The following is a 14095-nucleotide window of genomic DNA, read 5'->3' on the forward strand; positions in this document are numbered from 1 at the left end:
TTGAATGCCCTCTTCACCGCGACTCCTTTTGGCTTTGCCTCTTTGTTTCATTCCACCTTCCGTGCCACTGTGCGAAAATGTTGCGGAAAGACACATACATGCACATGTGTACCACATCTTACCCGCCTTCTCCATCAGTGGCAGGAGGCTGCTCCTCCTCCTATTGTAGCTGCATGGCTTTCATCCGCCCACCCAAACCCGTATGTTTCTCAGGTGGCATCTTCTTCCTCCCCTTATTCTGCCTCTCCTCCCAGTACCATCATTTCCTCTCCAGCATCTCAGCCTCTCTCTCTCCGTGCTACAGCCAACACTCCACCACCTCTCCAGCATGTCTCATCTCAGGTGGATCCCAATACTTCATGCACTTCAGGAGCCCCCTTGGTGGTCAGTTCTGCACAAGTCCCAGATGCTTCCTCCGTAGCTTTGGCATCTTTTTTTTTTTTTGGCAAGAAAATTACTTCATTAAGTATGAATGAAAACCGCTAGAGCAAGCTCATATGCGGGAGTACATCATGCAATGCATGAGGAAAAAACAGCTCAAAATGAGCTAATAAAAAACCAAGGCGGAGGCTGAAAATGCCATCTCAACCCTGAGGGAGACTCAAAGAAGAAAGGAGATCCTCTCCAAACTTTGAAAAAAGTAACTCTCCTGGCAGTGGCTGCTTTGGAGGATCCCTGCATTCTCGCCCATATGGCCATCCGAGTGTGTACTGTGTCGGTCCAAATACTGGCCATAGCCTGGGAAGGGTGAACCTGGATATCCTCCATCGCCTCTGTACACCTGGCTCTCCAAATATGCCAAGCTACAATGCTAGCCAGAATCTCCCAAGACGTGTCTACTGAGGCATGAGCAGCTCTGAAAGGAGTCAAGGGAACATCCTGGAGGGAACAAGACTCCACTGAGTGTCGCCGTACTTTGGCATCTTTTTTCGGGTGTCCCATCACTTCATCTTGTTGGAATACTGAAAGGAAAGAGTAGAGTGGACACAAAATCAGAATGCTTGCTTATAGAATGAAGAAAAGAGAGGTCCTTAAGTAGGCACCTCATACAAGGTCACTGACATCACTGATGACCTCAAAGCTCCACAATCTGCTCCTAGATTCTCTCAATCATCCTATGTGGCTTTTCCACCACCTAACTGTGCTTGTGGGCACCTAACTGTGCCTCTAGCACTCACACATAGAAACATAAGGTGTGCCTGAGGCATACACCTTGAGATATCCCAACAAACCCCCCCTCAAGGAAATGCCTCAGGCTATGTCAAGGATACATCTAGTCTCATAGTTTCTCATGCCATCTCATGGTGGTCAAGGATAAATCTATGGCTAGGTTCTCATGCTAGCAAGGGTTCCCTTGGGTGTAAGGTAAACAAAAGGGATACAAAAAGACCTTCCAATGGTTATCTCCCCTGCATGTACATGCACACAATGTCTGTAGGAGGTACCATGGAACAAAACATACACATGGCCTACATCATAAGGTGACCAGAGGTGTTTACAAAACACACAAAACACAATAGTTTATTTTCATTCATTTTGGAGGACTATCCAGGCTGAGTACCTTGACATAAAAAGAGAGATCTGGAGCATACATAGAGATGATTTAAAATGCATAATCTTCAAAGGATGCCTCATCTTGTGGAGGCTCATTCACTGTAAGTAGATTTGCATTTTCTGTCTTTGCTTTGGCTCTGCAAAACTTCTCACTATGGTTGTTTTTGTCACAGTGCTTGCATGGATTAACTTTGAAGCAGTCCTTTGAAAGGTGATTTGTCTTTCCACAGTGATTGCAAGGAGTATACTTGCCCTTCTGGAATTTCATAACATAAGCAGTGTCATTGCCTTTCCTTAGCTCCATATGCCTTTCTTCTTCTTGGAGAGCAGAGATAATGCCTTCAAGGTTAGGATTGGGAAGATTCTTCAAAGTGCTAACAATGTGATCAAAACTTTCAGGCATACTCTTTAGTAACAATGCCATAGCATCATCAGGGGTGATAGGAGAGTTGATAGAAGCTAATTGAGTCATAAGACTCCGCATATAGTTGACATGAGCAGCTAAAGTAGTATCACTTGCCATCTTTAATTCAAAGAAAGAGATTTTAAGTGATAGTTTAGAGATGTGAGAGCTTGCACCAAAAATCATGTCTAGCTTCTGCCAAGCTTCTGAAGGAGACTCCAAGTCAGAGATATGATGTATGTAATCATCACCCAAAGCTAAAGCAATTATACCATATGCTTTTTCTTCTCTTGCTGGATCCCTTGCCGGTCGTGTCGGAGTTGAAGATTGTCCAGCATTGGAGGCCGTAGAAGAAGCGGTAGGAGTAGGTTTGACAAGTCCCCATAAGTTCTCCCGCATCAATGCAAATTTCACCTTCATTTGCCATGTATGGCATTGAACTTCTCAAGATTATATATGGTAGCCATGAGAGGGTCTAACCCAGATATTGGGCAGTGTCTATCTCTCTTACAAGGCAAAAATAACTGAAAGACTTCCAAAATATGAGCACTTGATGTAGCAAATAGTAGTGACTAGATTTCAAACAATGATGCTTCTTCTTACATGCTTCATAGAAGTGGATGAAATAAACACTTTCCAATCAAAACCAGGTCTAGCAAGTCAAAACAAAACTGAAGCAACACTTGTAGTGAAGTTATTGAAAACTTCAAAAGACCAGAAATGCTAGAGTAGCATTTTATGTAGCATCATCTTCAAAAACTTGTCCAAAACTGTCAAAACTGAAAAGCTGAACTTGGAGGGCTTGTAGCTCACTCTTCAAAGCAAAGAAAAGAGGGCTTTCTTAAGCAAAAGAAAGCTCATATACCAGAGAAGGTCCAGCACAGAGGTTGGACGAAATGGTGCGCACTTTTGCCCGGGAGAGTTGCTACAGGCTGAAACTGAGTTTTGACGATTTCTCCCTCGTTACTGAACCAAATGACCTGAAAAATGGCTCAAAATCTTCGTCTTGAGGTCGCCCATCTACTCCTAAGAGGGCTCAGGCAATGGCGGAGCAGGCAGGGAGTATTGAGCAACAGAAGAAATTAGCTGTTTGGAGAATGGCAGCCACCACAGACATTTTTTCTTCAATTGCTTGCAGGTGGAAGTTTGCCCATACTAGAGGAGTTTCCAGCTCAGAGGGTTTGGGCAATGGTCGTTTGTAGATGGAGAACCAAGCTCTCAAAGATTTTGGGAAGAAAGAGGAAAATGGAGAAGAAGAAGATGAAGAAGAAGATGATGATGTGGCAGAAATGGGCTCAAGGGGGATCAAAGGGCTCTGATACCATGTTGGAATACTGAAAGGAAAGAGTAGAGTGGACACAAAATCAGAATGCTTGCTTATAGAATGAAGAAAAGAGAGGTCCTTAAGTAGGCACCTCATACAAGGTCACTGACATCACTGATGACCTCAAAGCTCCACAATCATCTCCTCAATCTGCTCCTAGATTCTCTCAATCATCCTATGTGGCTTTTCCACCACCTAACTGTGCTTGTGGGCACCTAACTGTGCCTCTAGCACTCACACATAGAAACATAAGGTGTGCCTGAGGCATACACCTTGAGATATCCCAACACATCTCACAGGGGTATCCTCAGTGGCCATCACTATCATAGATCCCATTATTGCTACTGTTCGGAGGGAGATGAAACTTTGGAGCCACTTGATCTGCCACTCCAATGACCACCAAGTTGGTACAGCTTCACTCCGTGTTTCCCAGGTCCTTACATCATGCATACCGCAGATCTGTGCTACATCTCAAGAGCCATTCGATCTCAATCTTACTTTGGGCATGAGTGGTGACGGGACTATAATGGGCAGCAGGCACTCTTAGTTCACTCGGCCCCCACAACTTATCTCTCCTACAGCCCTCCATTCTCGATTTAGGTTTATGCTTCAAAAACTTGCTGGAATACAAGAGAACCAAATCACCCACTTTAAACTCTTGATGATGGAGGTTCCTATCATGCCACAACCATTGTCTATTTTGTCAAACTTCGTGTGCCAGGACGGCCTCTCGTCGGTGCTCTTTTAAGGCTTCAAGATCCCATAGCCGTTCAAGGGTGTAGGCCTCCAAGTTGTCATCCATCTCAGCAATGACCCTAGTAGTCTTCATATGAAATTCATAAGGCATAACTGCCTCCAGGACGTAAACCGATTGAAATGGTGAATATCCAATATTGGCCTTATATGTAGTCCTGTAAGCAAAAGAGCTACGGGGAGAAAAATATCCCAATCCTCCAGAGAATTAAGACACAACCGTATCATGATACAACACATGGTCTTATTGGAGCTCTCAGCCAAGCCATTGGCGCAAGGGTAATATGAACTAGATGTCTTGTGAATTATTTGCATTTGGGTGGTGATGTCAGCAATGACATCATTTAGGAAGTGGTTGCCTCGATCATCAATTCCACATGACATCCAAACCTTGAGATGATTTGATCATAAAGAAAAGTAGCCACCACTTGAGCGGTGCATGCCTTTTCGGCCTTGTTGGCCTCAACCCATTTGGTGCCATAGTTTGTGGCAACCCAGGCGTACTTGTTCCCTCTTCGAGTGGCAGGAGAGATGGGTCCAACAAAGTCCAAGCCCCATCTATAGAAGAGGGGCACAGGGCTGAATGGCTTCAAGGGAAGATACTGTGACATGAAGTTGGGGGTAATAAACTTCACGCACCTCTTCACTTCTTACTGCTTTTGAACTGAGTGACAAAGATATTTATCACTGATAAAGGGACATTAAAAAGAAGCTTTTATGCCAAGATACCACACCATACTCTCCTCCCTTAGATGAGAATGAAGATGGTAACATCCCAAGTGATGTTGTACTCAAGTATAGGGAGAAGGAAAGGATCAGCAGAGGCCATAATCTCAGCAAGCCGGTCTGCGCCAAAGAGAAGAGCGATACGTTGTTGAAAGAAGATCTTGCAGCTCAAAATGACATGAACTGATATATTCAAGGAGTTTGAAGGGGTGGATTGGGTTGGATGGGTAGGTTCCGAGGAAACATTGCACCTCCTTTGTAGATACCTTTACAATTAGCTCAAAACACTCTGCAAACTGTCATTATACATAGAGGCCTATAAATTTTGGTAGAGACATGATATCAAATATTAAAACAGATATAGACATGCGTCTTGAGATGGGCTTTGCGCTGATATATGTTTCGTAAGAAACAAAGAAGCGGCCAAAAAGTTATGGGCAGTTTACTAGACGGGGGTAAAAACTGTAATAAAAACAGATTGTCAGACACAAAGACTCATAACTTTTTGCTGTAGCATCTGATTCAAGGTATGATCACATACAAACATGTGCCTTGAATAGAGCTTCACGTTGATATAAGTTTCATCAAAATCAGACTACCGAGTGGAAAGTTATAAGCAAAAAACTAACAGGGGATCAAACTGTCATAAAAACTGCCCTCCACCCATGCTAATTTCGCCTGAGTAGGATGCTCCCTCAAGAATCCACCTTCATCAACGATCCACCACTCATAGATTTTGTCTAGAAGAGGGTAAGTTACTCCCTTGGTGGCTCGGGAAATGGATGGACCATGTGCATGCAATGAGCGGCCGAATAGAAATAACTTTTAAGGCTTTGAAAGAAAGAAAAGGGAAGAGAGACTCAAGAGAGGGAATACAAAGTGATATTTATTGTCAATAGAGTGAGACTCCACTCCAATGCAACTCAAAATACTACAAACACAAGGGAAAAGAAGAGGTTTCATACGTACAAGAGGGAGTGGAAGCTCCAAGACTACTCTATAGTTGCATTTTGCACAATTAATTTGTCTACTGGCAAAGTAAACAAGCAGGTCCAGTTTGTGCTCCACATCTGGTTGAGCTAATATTGTGCCAATGGCCGCCCCACTTGCATCGACATGGACATGAAAAATGATATCCCATTGGGGTTACCGTAGTATGGGCGCCTTCACTAAATGGTCCTTGAGATTTTTGAATGCCAATTGTTGAGGTGTGGACCATAGGAAGGACTGATCCTGGCGAAGGAGTTCTGTCAGTGCTACTGCTATGTCGGCATAGAACCTGATGAATCTGCGATAATAACCCACATGTCCCAAAAAGCACTTGACCTTGCGAGGTGTGCGAGGAATGGGCAAGGTCAGAATCACCTCCATCTTAGTTGGGTCGATGGTCATACCCTCAGCCGACACTATGACCTAAGAGAACCCCTCACAATGCTAGGAAAAAGCATTTGTCAAGATTCAAGCACAAACGGGCTTCCCTAAACTTGTCAAAAACCCATCTCAACTTATTGATGTGATGAGTTTGCACATTAGGGTCGAGGTGAGAGGACTTCTTACCATTGAAACCCGAAAAATCGTCCAAGAATAACTCAAGAAGCCTTCCAATATTCTCTTGGAAGAGTTTGTTGACGAGTCACTGAAATGTTGCAGGGGCATTGTAGAGACCAAAAGGTATCATCCTGTAGGCATACGTTCCCTATTGGGTGATGAAGGTGGTCTTCAACTAATCTTGTTCTCGGACCCAAACTTGGTTGTACCCACTGTACCCATCCATGAAGGAGTACAAAGCATGACCAGCCACTATCTCCAACACCCTATCAGTGATGGGGAGGGGGAACCTATCTTGCCTTGTGGCAACAACTGTGATAGTCCACATAGACCCAAAGCTTGCCCGTCCCTTTTGGGCACAATTGCAATTCCACTGACCCACTCAGAGTAGTCCATGGGATATATTAACCCGGCTTGTTCCATTTTGTGGATGTCAGCTTGGACCGCCTCGCCATAGTTGGGATTCATGCGGTAAGGGCCTTTGATCACGGGGTCCTGCCTCTGGGTATATGTCGATGCGGTGCTCCATGAACTCAGTCGGGACTCCCTTTAAATCTTTGTAGAACCAAGCAAATACGTCGACATATTCCTTGAAAAAATCAGTTAAAGCAGCAAGAAGATACTCATGCTCCTATACCAATCTTGCTACCTTTAAATGTCTTGGGTCGTCCTCAACCCCGATGTTGAGGTATCGCCAATCCCGTGATCTACCTGGGGAATACTTGTGGATGTGGGGTGGCTGGTTGCTCCTTCCCCCAACCCTACATGCGCGGGAGTGTCTTCGAGAGAGAAGTCCCCGCTCACTTCCCTCAACCAGGATGGAGGAAAGGATGTTGATGTGGTCTCCAAAACTGGTTGAGATGTAGAAGGGCCATTATTAGAGGACTTCTTTTTACCCTTTTGTGCCTGCTTGAGCATCCCATGGTATGGTAAGCCTTCCACCTCATACGTGGTTCCGGGAACATCTTTTGTTGTATCGAGATCTGCTTCAGAAAGGTACAGGTCAAGCAAGGTAAGGTCCCTAACATCTTCTTCTTCAGGTGCAAGGTCTGTTTGCCTGGTACTCGAGAAAGCTTTGACTCCAGTGCGTATGTGAACTCCTCCCTATAGGTGCTCTTGGTTCTGGCTATGTCCAACATCATGCCTGAAAGTGCTTTGTGTCCTTGGAGGAGGTAGTGGCCACACCATTGATCTCTGATTGACACTAGTCATGTTGTTGTTAGGCTTGGCTTCTCGATCAAGACTGATTTGAATAATCATCCACCCAACTAGTACTCTCGAGGTCATCCACGTCACTATCATTGATCTTCATTGTATTATTAGTATCATCAGCCTGCTCTTCTGCAGTGATTGTGAAATGGCCTCCCTAATGGTTGGTGCTTCCCATGTCGTGTGTCAACATTGGACCTAGCTCTTGAGGGTTGGTGCTGCATATGTCATGTGTCAACCTTTGACCTTCCTGCTCATCAGCTTTGGCGATGCTGGTGATCTCAGCATCAACCTCCCCTGTAGTTGCACGAACCATCTGCTGATACATGTGAGGATTGTTGCAGAGACCAAAGGGCATTGTGTGATAGGCGAGCTCACCTAGACCAGGGATCAAAGATGTAGTAGGGCTTGCTGCTTGTTGCTGGTCTGTCTCCCTTGGAAGTAGCAAGCCTTAGAACTTCAAGGGTTTGTTCAAACCGGAAAACCCCTTCCATACTCTTCATAAGGATGACCAGCTTGTCCTCATCATCAGGTGGGCATTTCAAACTTGAGATTTGTTGGACAAGAGATTGCATTTTTGCCAAGTAATCGCTTAGCGTATCACTATCTTCCATTTTCAATTTGAAGAATTTGAGTTTCAAAAATACTTTTGAGTTAGTGATCATATTACCAAAAAAACTCTCGAGGTGATCCCATATTGCCTTGGCTGTTGACTTGAAGTCGACGTAGTGAATGAGTGTATCTGCTAGACAAAGACAATAGCTTTATCATTATTCTGCTTCCGTACCTTGATATCGGTGGATGAAGCATAGAGTTCTTCATTTGCAATCACATCCCAAACTCCTTCTCGTATAAGTAACAGCTACATTCTTGTTTGCTAGGTTGGGAATCCTTCCCCTTTGAACTTCTCAATGAGCACCGAATTTGAAGATAAGGAATTCATAATGGAAAATGACTTTGTGAAGACGGGAAGCAAGCTGATTTGAATAACCAAAAAGCATATGCCTCGAAATGTAGCAGGATAGCTCCGAATGCTGTAGCAGATCATGAGGTGCAAGACAGCTTCACAGTGTTGGCTGTTGGCAGCTCCAAGACACTAGTCTAAAGGAGTTTCGGCATTGGCGTTCATGAGCAGTGACTTGGGAAGCTGGGCAGAGGTGCGAACAACATTGAAGATGGTTGGAACATTGGATTCTGAACAGTAGCCCAGACAGGAGGCTGCAAGATGGTGGCGGCTGGCAGAGCGAAACAAATGGCAGCTCTTGGCAGCACTGAACAAATTGAACGCTACTAAGGGAGCTGGCGTGGCTATATGGCTACTGCACGCTGGTATATTGCAAGCCAAAGCTGATTGGTGGAGGACATAGGCGGAAGCAAGGTGACAAATTTGCAGGAGCAGTAGTAGGCGATAATCTCTTGCAGATAAACAACGTAGGAAGCAGATTGTGGGCAATGTATATCACCTCCAACAGCTCCAAAAACTAAATTGCTGATATCTCCTCAATGGAAGCTCATGGAGAGGTTAAGGATGAAGGAGAAGGGTTGCATCTTAGGGGGAAGGTACTTTCCATTTCCGGGCTACCTCACTCCCAAAGTTTGCCCAAGGAAGGGAAAGCTAGAAAGGGGACATAGCTCTGATACCACATGAAGGAATGGGAAGATGGTGGAAAGGAGGCAAGGGAGCTAGAAGGAAGGAAACATAACTTGAAATAGAAATGCAAGGAAATGGAAATGGAAAGAAAGGCAAGAACCAAAGGAAATCACTTACATGACCAAAAGCTTCACTTGAGTTGATTGATGTGACAAGTGAAAGTACAATACTCATATAGAGTGGACACACACACTCAAGTACAATATGTACATGGGATAACTCCCAAGATGCCATATGGCACTCTCTCACACAGAGACTCTTGAACTAGTTCCTAGTACACACTAGAACACACTCTTTGACTATGATTTCTCCAACAAGGTACACTAGCTACTTCTGAGATGTTTCTAGACTACTTTACCCATGTCATTTTTTATGAGCAGGTTATTTGCCCACTTTGGGTATTTTGTTTCTCATCCTTTGCATGATGTATTTATGCCATGAGCTCTGCTTCTAGGATATTTTTTCATACATATTGGAAGTCGGGCAAAAAATAAAGAGAGGAAATTTCAACAAGCTTCCTTGTTTTACTGGAATGGTTCATGATATCCCTGCCAGAGTAAAAGAAGTGAGCTTATATTTGTAACTAGATAATAATTTAAATAAATTAAATATGTTTTGTCTCAGGAAAAACAACAAAAACAGGAGTCACAAATAGCTTGTCTCAAATTGAGAATTCCCTTGTTTCCTATTGTAATTTTAGAAGAGATGACAATTTCGATGTTTCCATTTATCAGTTTTAGTAATCTTTTTATTTGCATCCGTTTTCAGGTTTTTGCAGACCACGATACTAGTTTGCACCCACTCCAAGTTCCTCGCTCTGACCTTTGGAATCTGCAGCGTCGTTTTGTATATTTTGGCACTTCAATACCCAACATTTTCAGAGGTCCATAAGTTGCTTGTCAATCACTATTTTCCCACTTTAAGCCAGATCAAATTTTGAAATTTTATTCTGAAAAAATAACCAAAAGAGTCTGTATTATTCATACAAGTTATGTGTTCTTGTCTAATGTTGCTATATAGCAAAAAATTTATTCTCACAAAACATATCATCCCTTGTTTATAAGCCCACTAATTCTACAATATTATGGTTTCCCAGATGCATATATATTCAAACTTAAGGTTATGTGTTTCTTGTTCATGTGTAGGTTTATCAAGAGAGGAAATTACGGGCTGTTTTTGGCAGGGTGAGGCACATATTTTTTGTTAAATAATGAAAATTAAAAAAAAACTGTTGTAGTTTGATTTGATGCCTATGAGTCATACTTGAGACAATGAAAAAGAGTACTGAAAGTGTGTTCCTCTCGACTCTTCATTGCAGTTGTTCAGCTTTGTCTTGTTAAGATTCTTGTATGAACTGAGAAAAATACCTTGGTTGTGAAAATTGTCGTAATCCAAAGAATATAAGGTAGGAAAATCCCTTTCCATGGTTGCACAAATTATTAATTTCTGTCCAAATATATATTTAGAAGGTACATTAGAAATTCACTCTCCAACTGCAGTGAACAGCCAGCCAAGAGGGGATTTTATGTAGAAATTTATTGATAATTCCCCCCTAAAGGAACTAGGAGGAGGAAAGGAGACACGGGAGCTGGAAGGAAGTATAACTTGAACTAGAAATGAAATGAAAGGAAAGGAAAGACAGGAACCAAAATGAAATCACTTACATGACCAAAAGCTCCACTGAGTTGATTGATGTGACAAGTGAAAGTACAACACTCATAGAGAGTGGACACAAACACTCAAGTACCATATGAATATGGGATAACTCCCAAGATGCCACATGGCACTCTCTCACACAAAGGCTCATAAAACTAGGCCCTAGGACAAGGAAGAGCTAGGCTGTCAAGAGGAAGAGTGCTATCCTCTGGATGCTCTGACCTTGTATCCGGTAGGCTAGGGAGATCACATATATCTGAAACGCGTGTCCTCCGTCTGTAAACTAGAACACAATCCCCCAGGTGTAGTCTCTCTGAAGACTTTGCATATGTGCCATGATCGTGAGGGCTCCCATCCAAATCCTCGATGCGCTACGATAGCTCCACAGGTAATGTAGGATAGTCTCCAGGACATCATTGGAGCAACAATGGCACTACCCCTACACTTGCATCTTCTCTAACCACGGTCTGATGGGCAAGCCTCCGTGGGTGGCCAGCCAGAAGAAGTAGGATATCTTCCTTGGCCGCAAACTGGACCACAACCTCGTCCAAAACCTAGAGCGAACATCCCGAGGCACTCTCTAGGTCACCCAATTCCTCTCCCTCAAGGGGGTCCACCTCGACGAGTCCATTTGAAGCCTCCTGCCAATCTGTGTGGTGTAGGAAAAGAAGGGCACCTCCTTCACCTGCTCGGCTAGGCCATCCCTGGAAGGCCAGAATCACTCTCCGGGATCCCACTGGCTTAGGGGTCTACCCTCCCAAGCCAAAGGCGCCATCTAGGGGCATCCTACTCTGAGATACTAGGAGGGTCAATGTGCCACTCCTTCCCCAAACGTCCCACCACTCTGATCATCTACCAGTGAATCCCATCAAGACTCCCATCCATCTCGGGGTCTCTCTTAGTGAGTGGTTGAAGTAGGCCTCCAAGTCCTACACGGAAGAAGCCAGGGTGTGTGCTCCCTCCCTTTATCACCATCTAGTACGGTGTCTTGATTGCAGGCTGTACGGGCACGTACGGGTCATTAAATATGTCTTCTACGAGCTGTACGGAGGATAATAACAAGTCTATCTCCCACACAATCTGACTAACACACACACAGACTCTTTGAAAGAGGGGAAAGACTACACAGCCCGAAACAGACTGAACTCAGAACTGAACTTCCCCAGAAAACAGTCAGCCTTAGAATACTATGAACCCACAGCCCACTACTCAATGGCCAGCAAGACCCCCAAGTATAACCTCTGTGTGCATTCTTCTGTAATCATTGCTTTGCTCACTCCCAAGTAATTAGCATTTAACACTACCCAACCATGAGTACACAACTTGAGGCAACGGCCAGCCTATGCCCCTCATGCCCACAAACTGTCCAAATGAAGAACTAGCGGGTACAATCATCTGTAAACCTGCAGGTACGTTCACCGTACAAGTAGCTGTACAATCATACGTATGACAGCAGGTACTTACACCCCATACAACCATGCACAGTAGTCCATACAGCCTGCATTTATTGACGACCATCACCAGTACGGGAAAACTGCCCCAACCATCTGTTGTCTCTCCATACGCGAAGTCCTTCCCACCACCACCAAGACTCAAGAATGGCTAAGTCAATCTCGCTCATTGCCCCTCGCACATGCACTAGGGTGTCAAGCCTTGCCTCTACTTCCATGGGTAATCTGTTCCAATGGCCAAAATACCCAGCCGGACCACTGTCCCACTGTGCCCAACCAATGTGAGTCCATTGTCCGAGCATACGCCCCTCTTGATCTCTGACCTCTGGGTGCCACATAAGGGGATGACGCTCAAACTCCTCTCTGCATCTGGGTGGAGCACAAATGAGACCCCCTCCTAGTCTCTACCAAACCCTATGAAGGCTCATCATCAAGGGGGAACCCTTCCCCGTAAGGGGGGACTTTGAGAAGATCCATCTGTGTGAAGGCTACCACCACTGTCCCCCAGTGTGTGGGGTGTTCCTTAGAAGACCTCGCTGTCTGTAAGAGAAGCTTCCAAGGCTCTGCACGTGGGGTGAGGCCACGAACAACCAACTTGTCCAAGAGGGCTCTGTTTTGCATCTCCAGATCAATGATACCCAAGCCTCCCAGTGCCTACAGAATGATCACCGTCTGTCAAGCTACTCAGGCTGTAGTGTTCCTCGTGCCATGTAAACCTACCCAAAGGAAGTTCCAAACCAACCGTCGGAGCTGCCCAATGCATCCTCTGTGAAAGCACCAACAAGAGGTGATATATTAGGCCATGGCAAGAAGGACCTGGTTTGCCACTAAGGCGCCATCTACTAGATAGAGTTTGGCCGACTCGAGTAGAGAATATTACGCTAAACACTCTCAAGGACCGAGGCGATCTGCTGCTCTGCTGTAATGTCAATACCAACATGGCATCCAAGGTATGTTGCTGTCTGGCACCGCAGTATCCATCTGAAGCCAAAGTCACTCCCCCACTCACGGATCTCCTGTGTCTCCTCAAAGCTTATGAAGAAACCTATGGATTTTTTCCAGTTGATCTGTGCACCCGAGGCCTCGCAGTAGATAGCCAGGGTACCCCTAACTCTCTCCAGACTCACTCTCATGCCCTCAACATACAAGGCTATGTCATCTGCAAACTCTGAGTCAAGCAGCTCCTCCTCCTGTTTGATTGGGAGCCTCAACCCTATGAGGCCCGCCACCTGTGATCTCAAGTAATAGCCCAAAGCCTCCGCCACAAACAAGAAGAGGAAGGGAGCGAGTGGGCAGCCCTGGCGGACCAAGTAAGAGAGAAGAAAGGCCTTGCCCGTGTGTCCACAGATAAGAATTTGACTAGAGCTCCCCGCATAAAGCACTGAAACTCCTTTGACCCATCTGTCTAAGAAACCCAATCTCCACATAGTACCCTCCAAGAAGGACCACTCCACCCTATTGTCGGCCTTCTCAAAATCCAAGAGAAGGATGGCCAGCAGCTGTGACTCCTCCCTGGACTATTCCACTCCCTCCCAGAATGTGAAGATGTTGTTCAAGATGATGCGCTCTTGGATGAACCCGGTCTATGTGTCGTGAATGACGTCGGTAAGATGGGGCCGTAACTGCAAGCTCAAGACCTTGACGAGGATCTTATATGCAGTATCAAGCACAGTGATCGGTCTCCACTATCAAATGTCTGACCTATCTCCCCCTTTTGGGATCAAACAAATCCACCCCTTGCTCAAGGACTGAGGGAGGGAGCCTGTGTCAAATACTCCTAGAAAGTTAAATGGAAAGTGGTGGAGATAATCTCCTAGAAG

The sequence above is a fragment of the Dipteris shenzhenensis genome, chromosome 26 (assembly GCF_047967505.1).
Source record: "Dipteris shenzhenensis isolate YYH24624 ecotype China chromosome 26, Dip_SZ_1.0, whole genome shotgun sequence".
NCBI lineage: Eukaryota > Viridiplantae > Streptophyta > Polypodiopsida > Gleicheniales > Dipteridaceae > Dipteris > Dipteris shenzhenensis.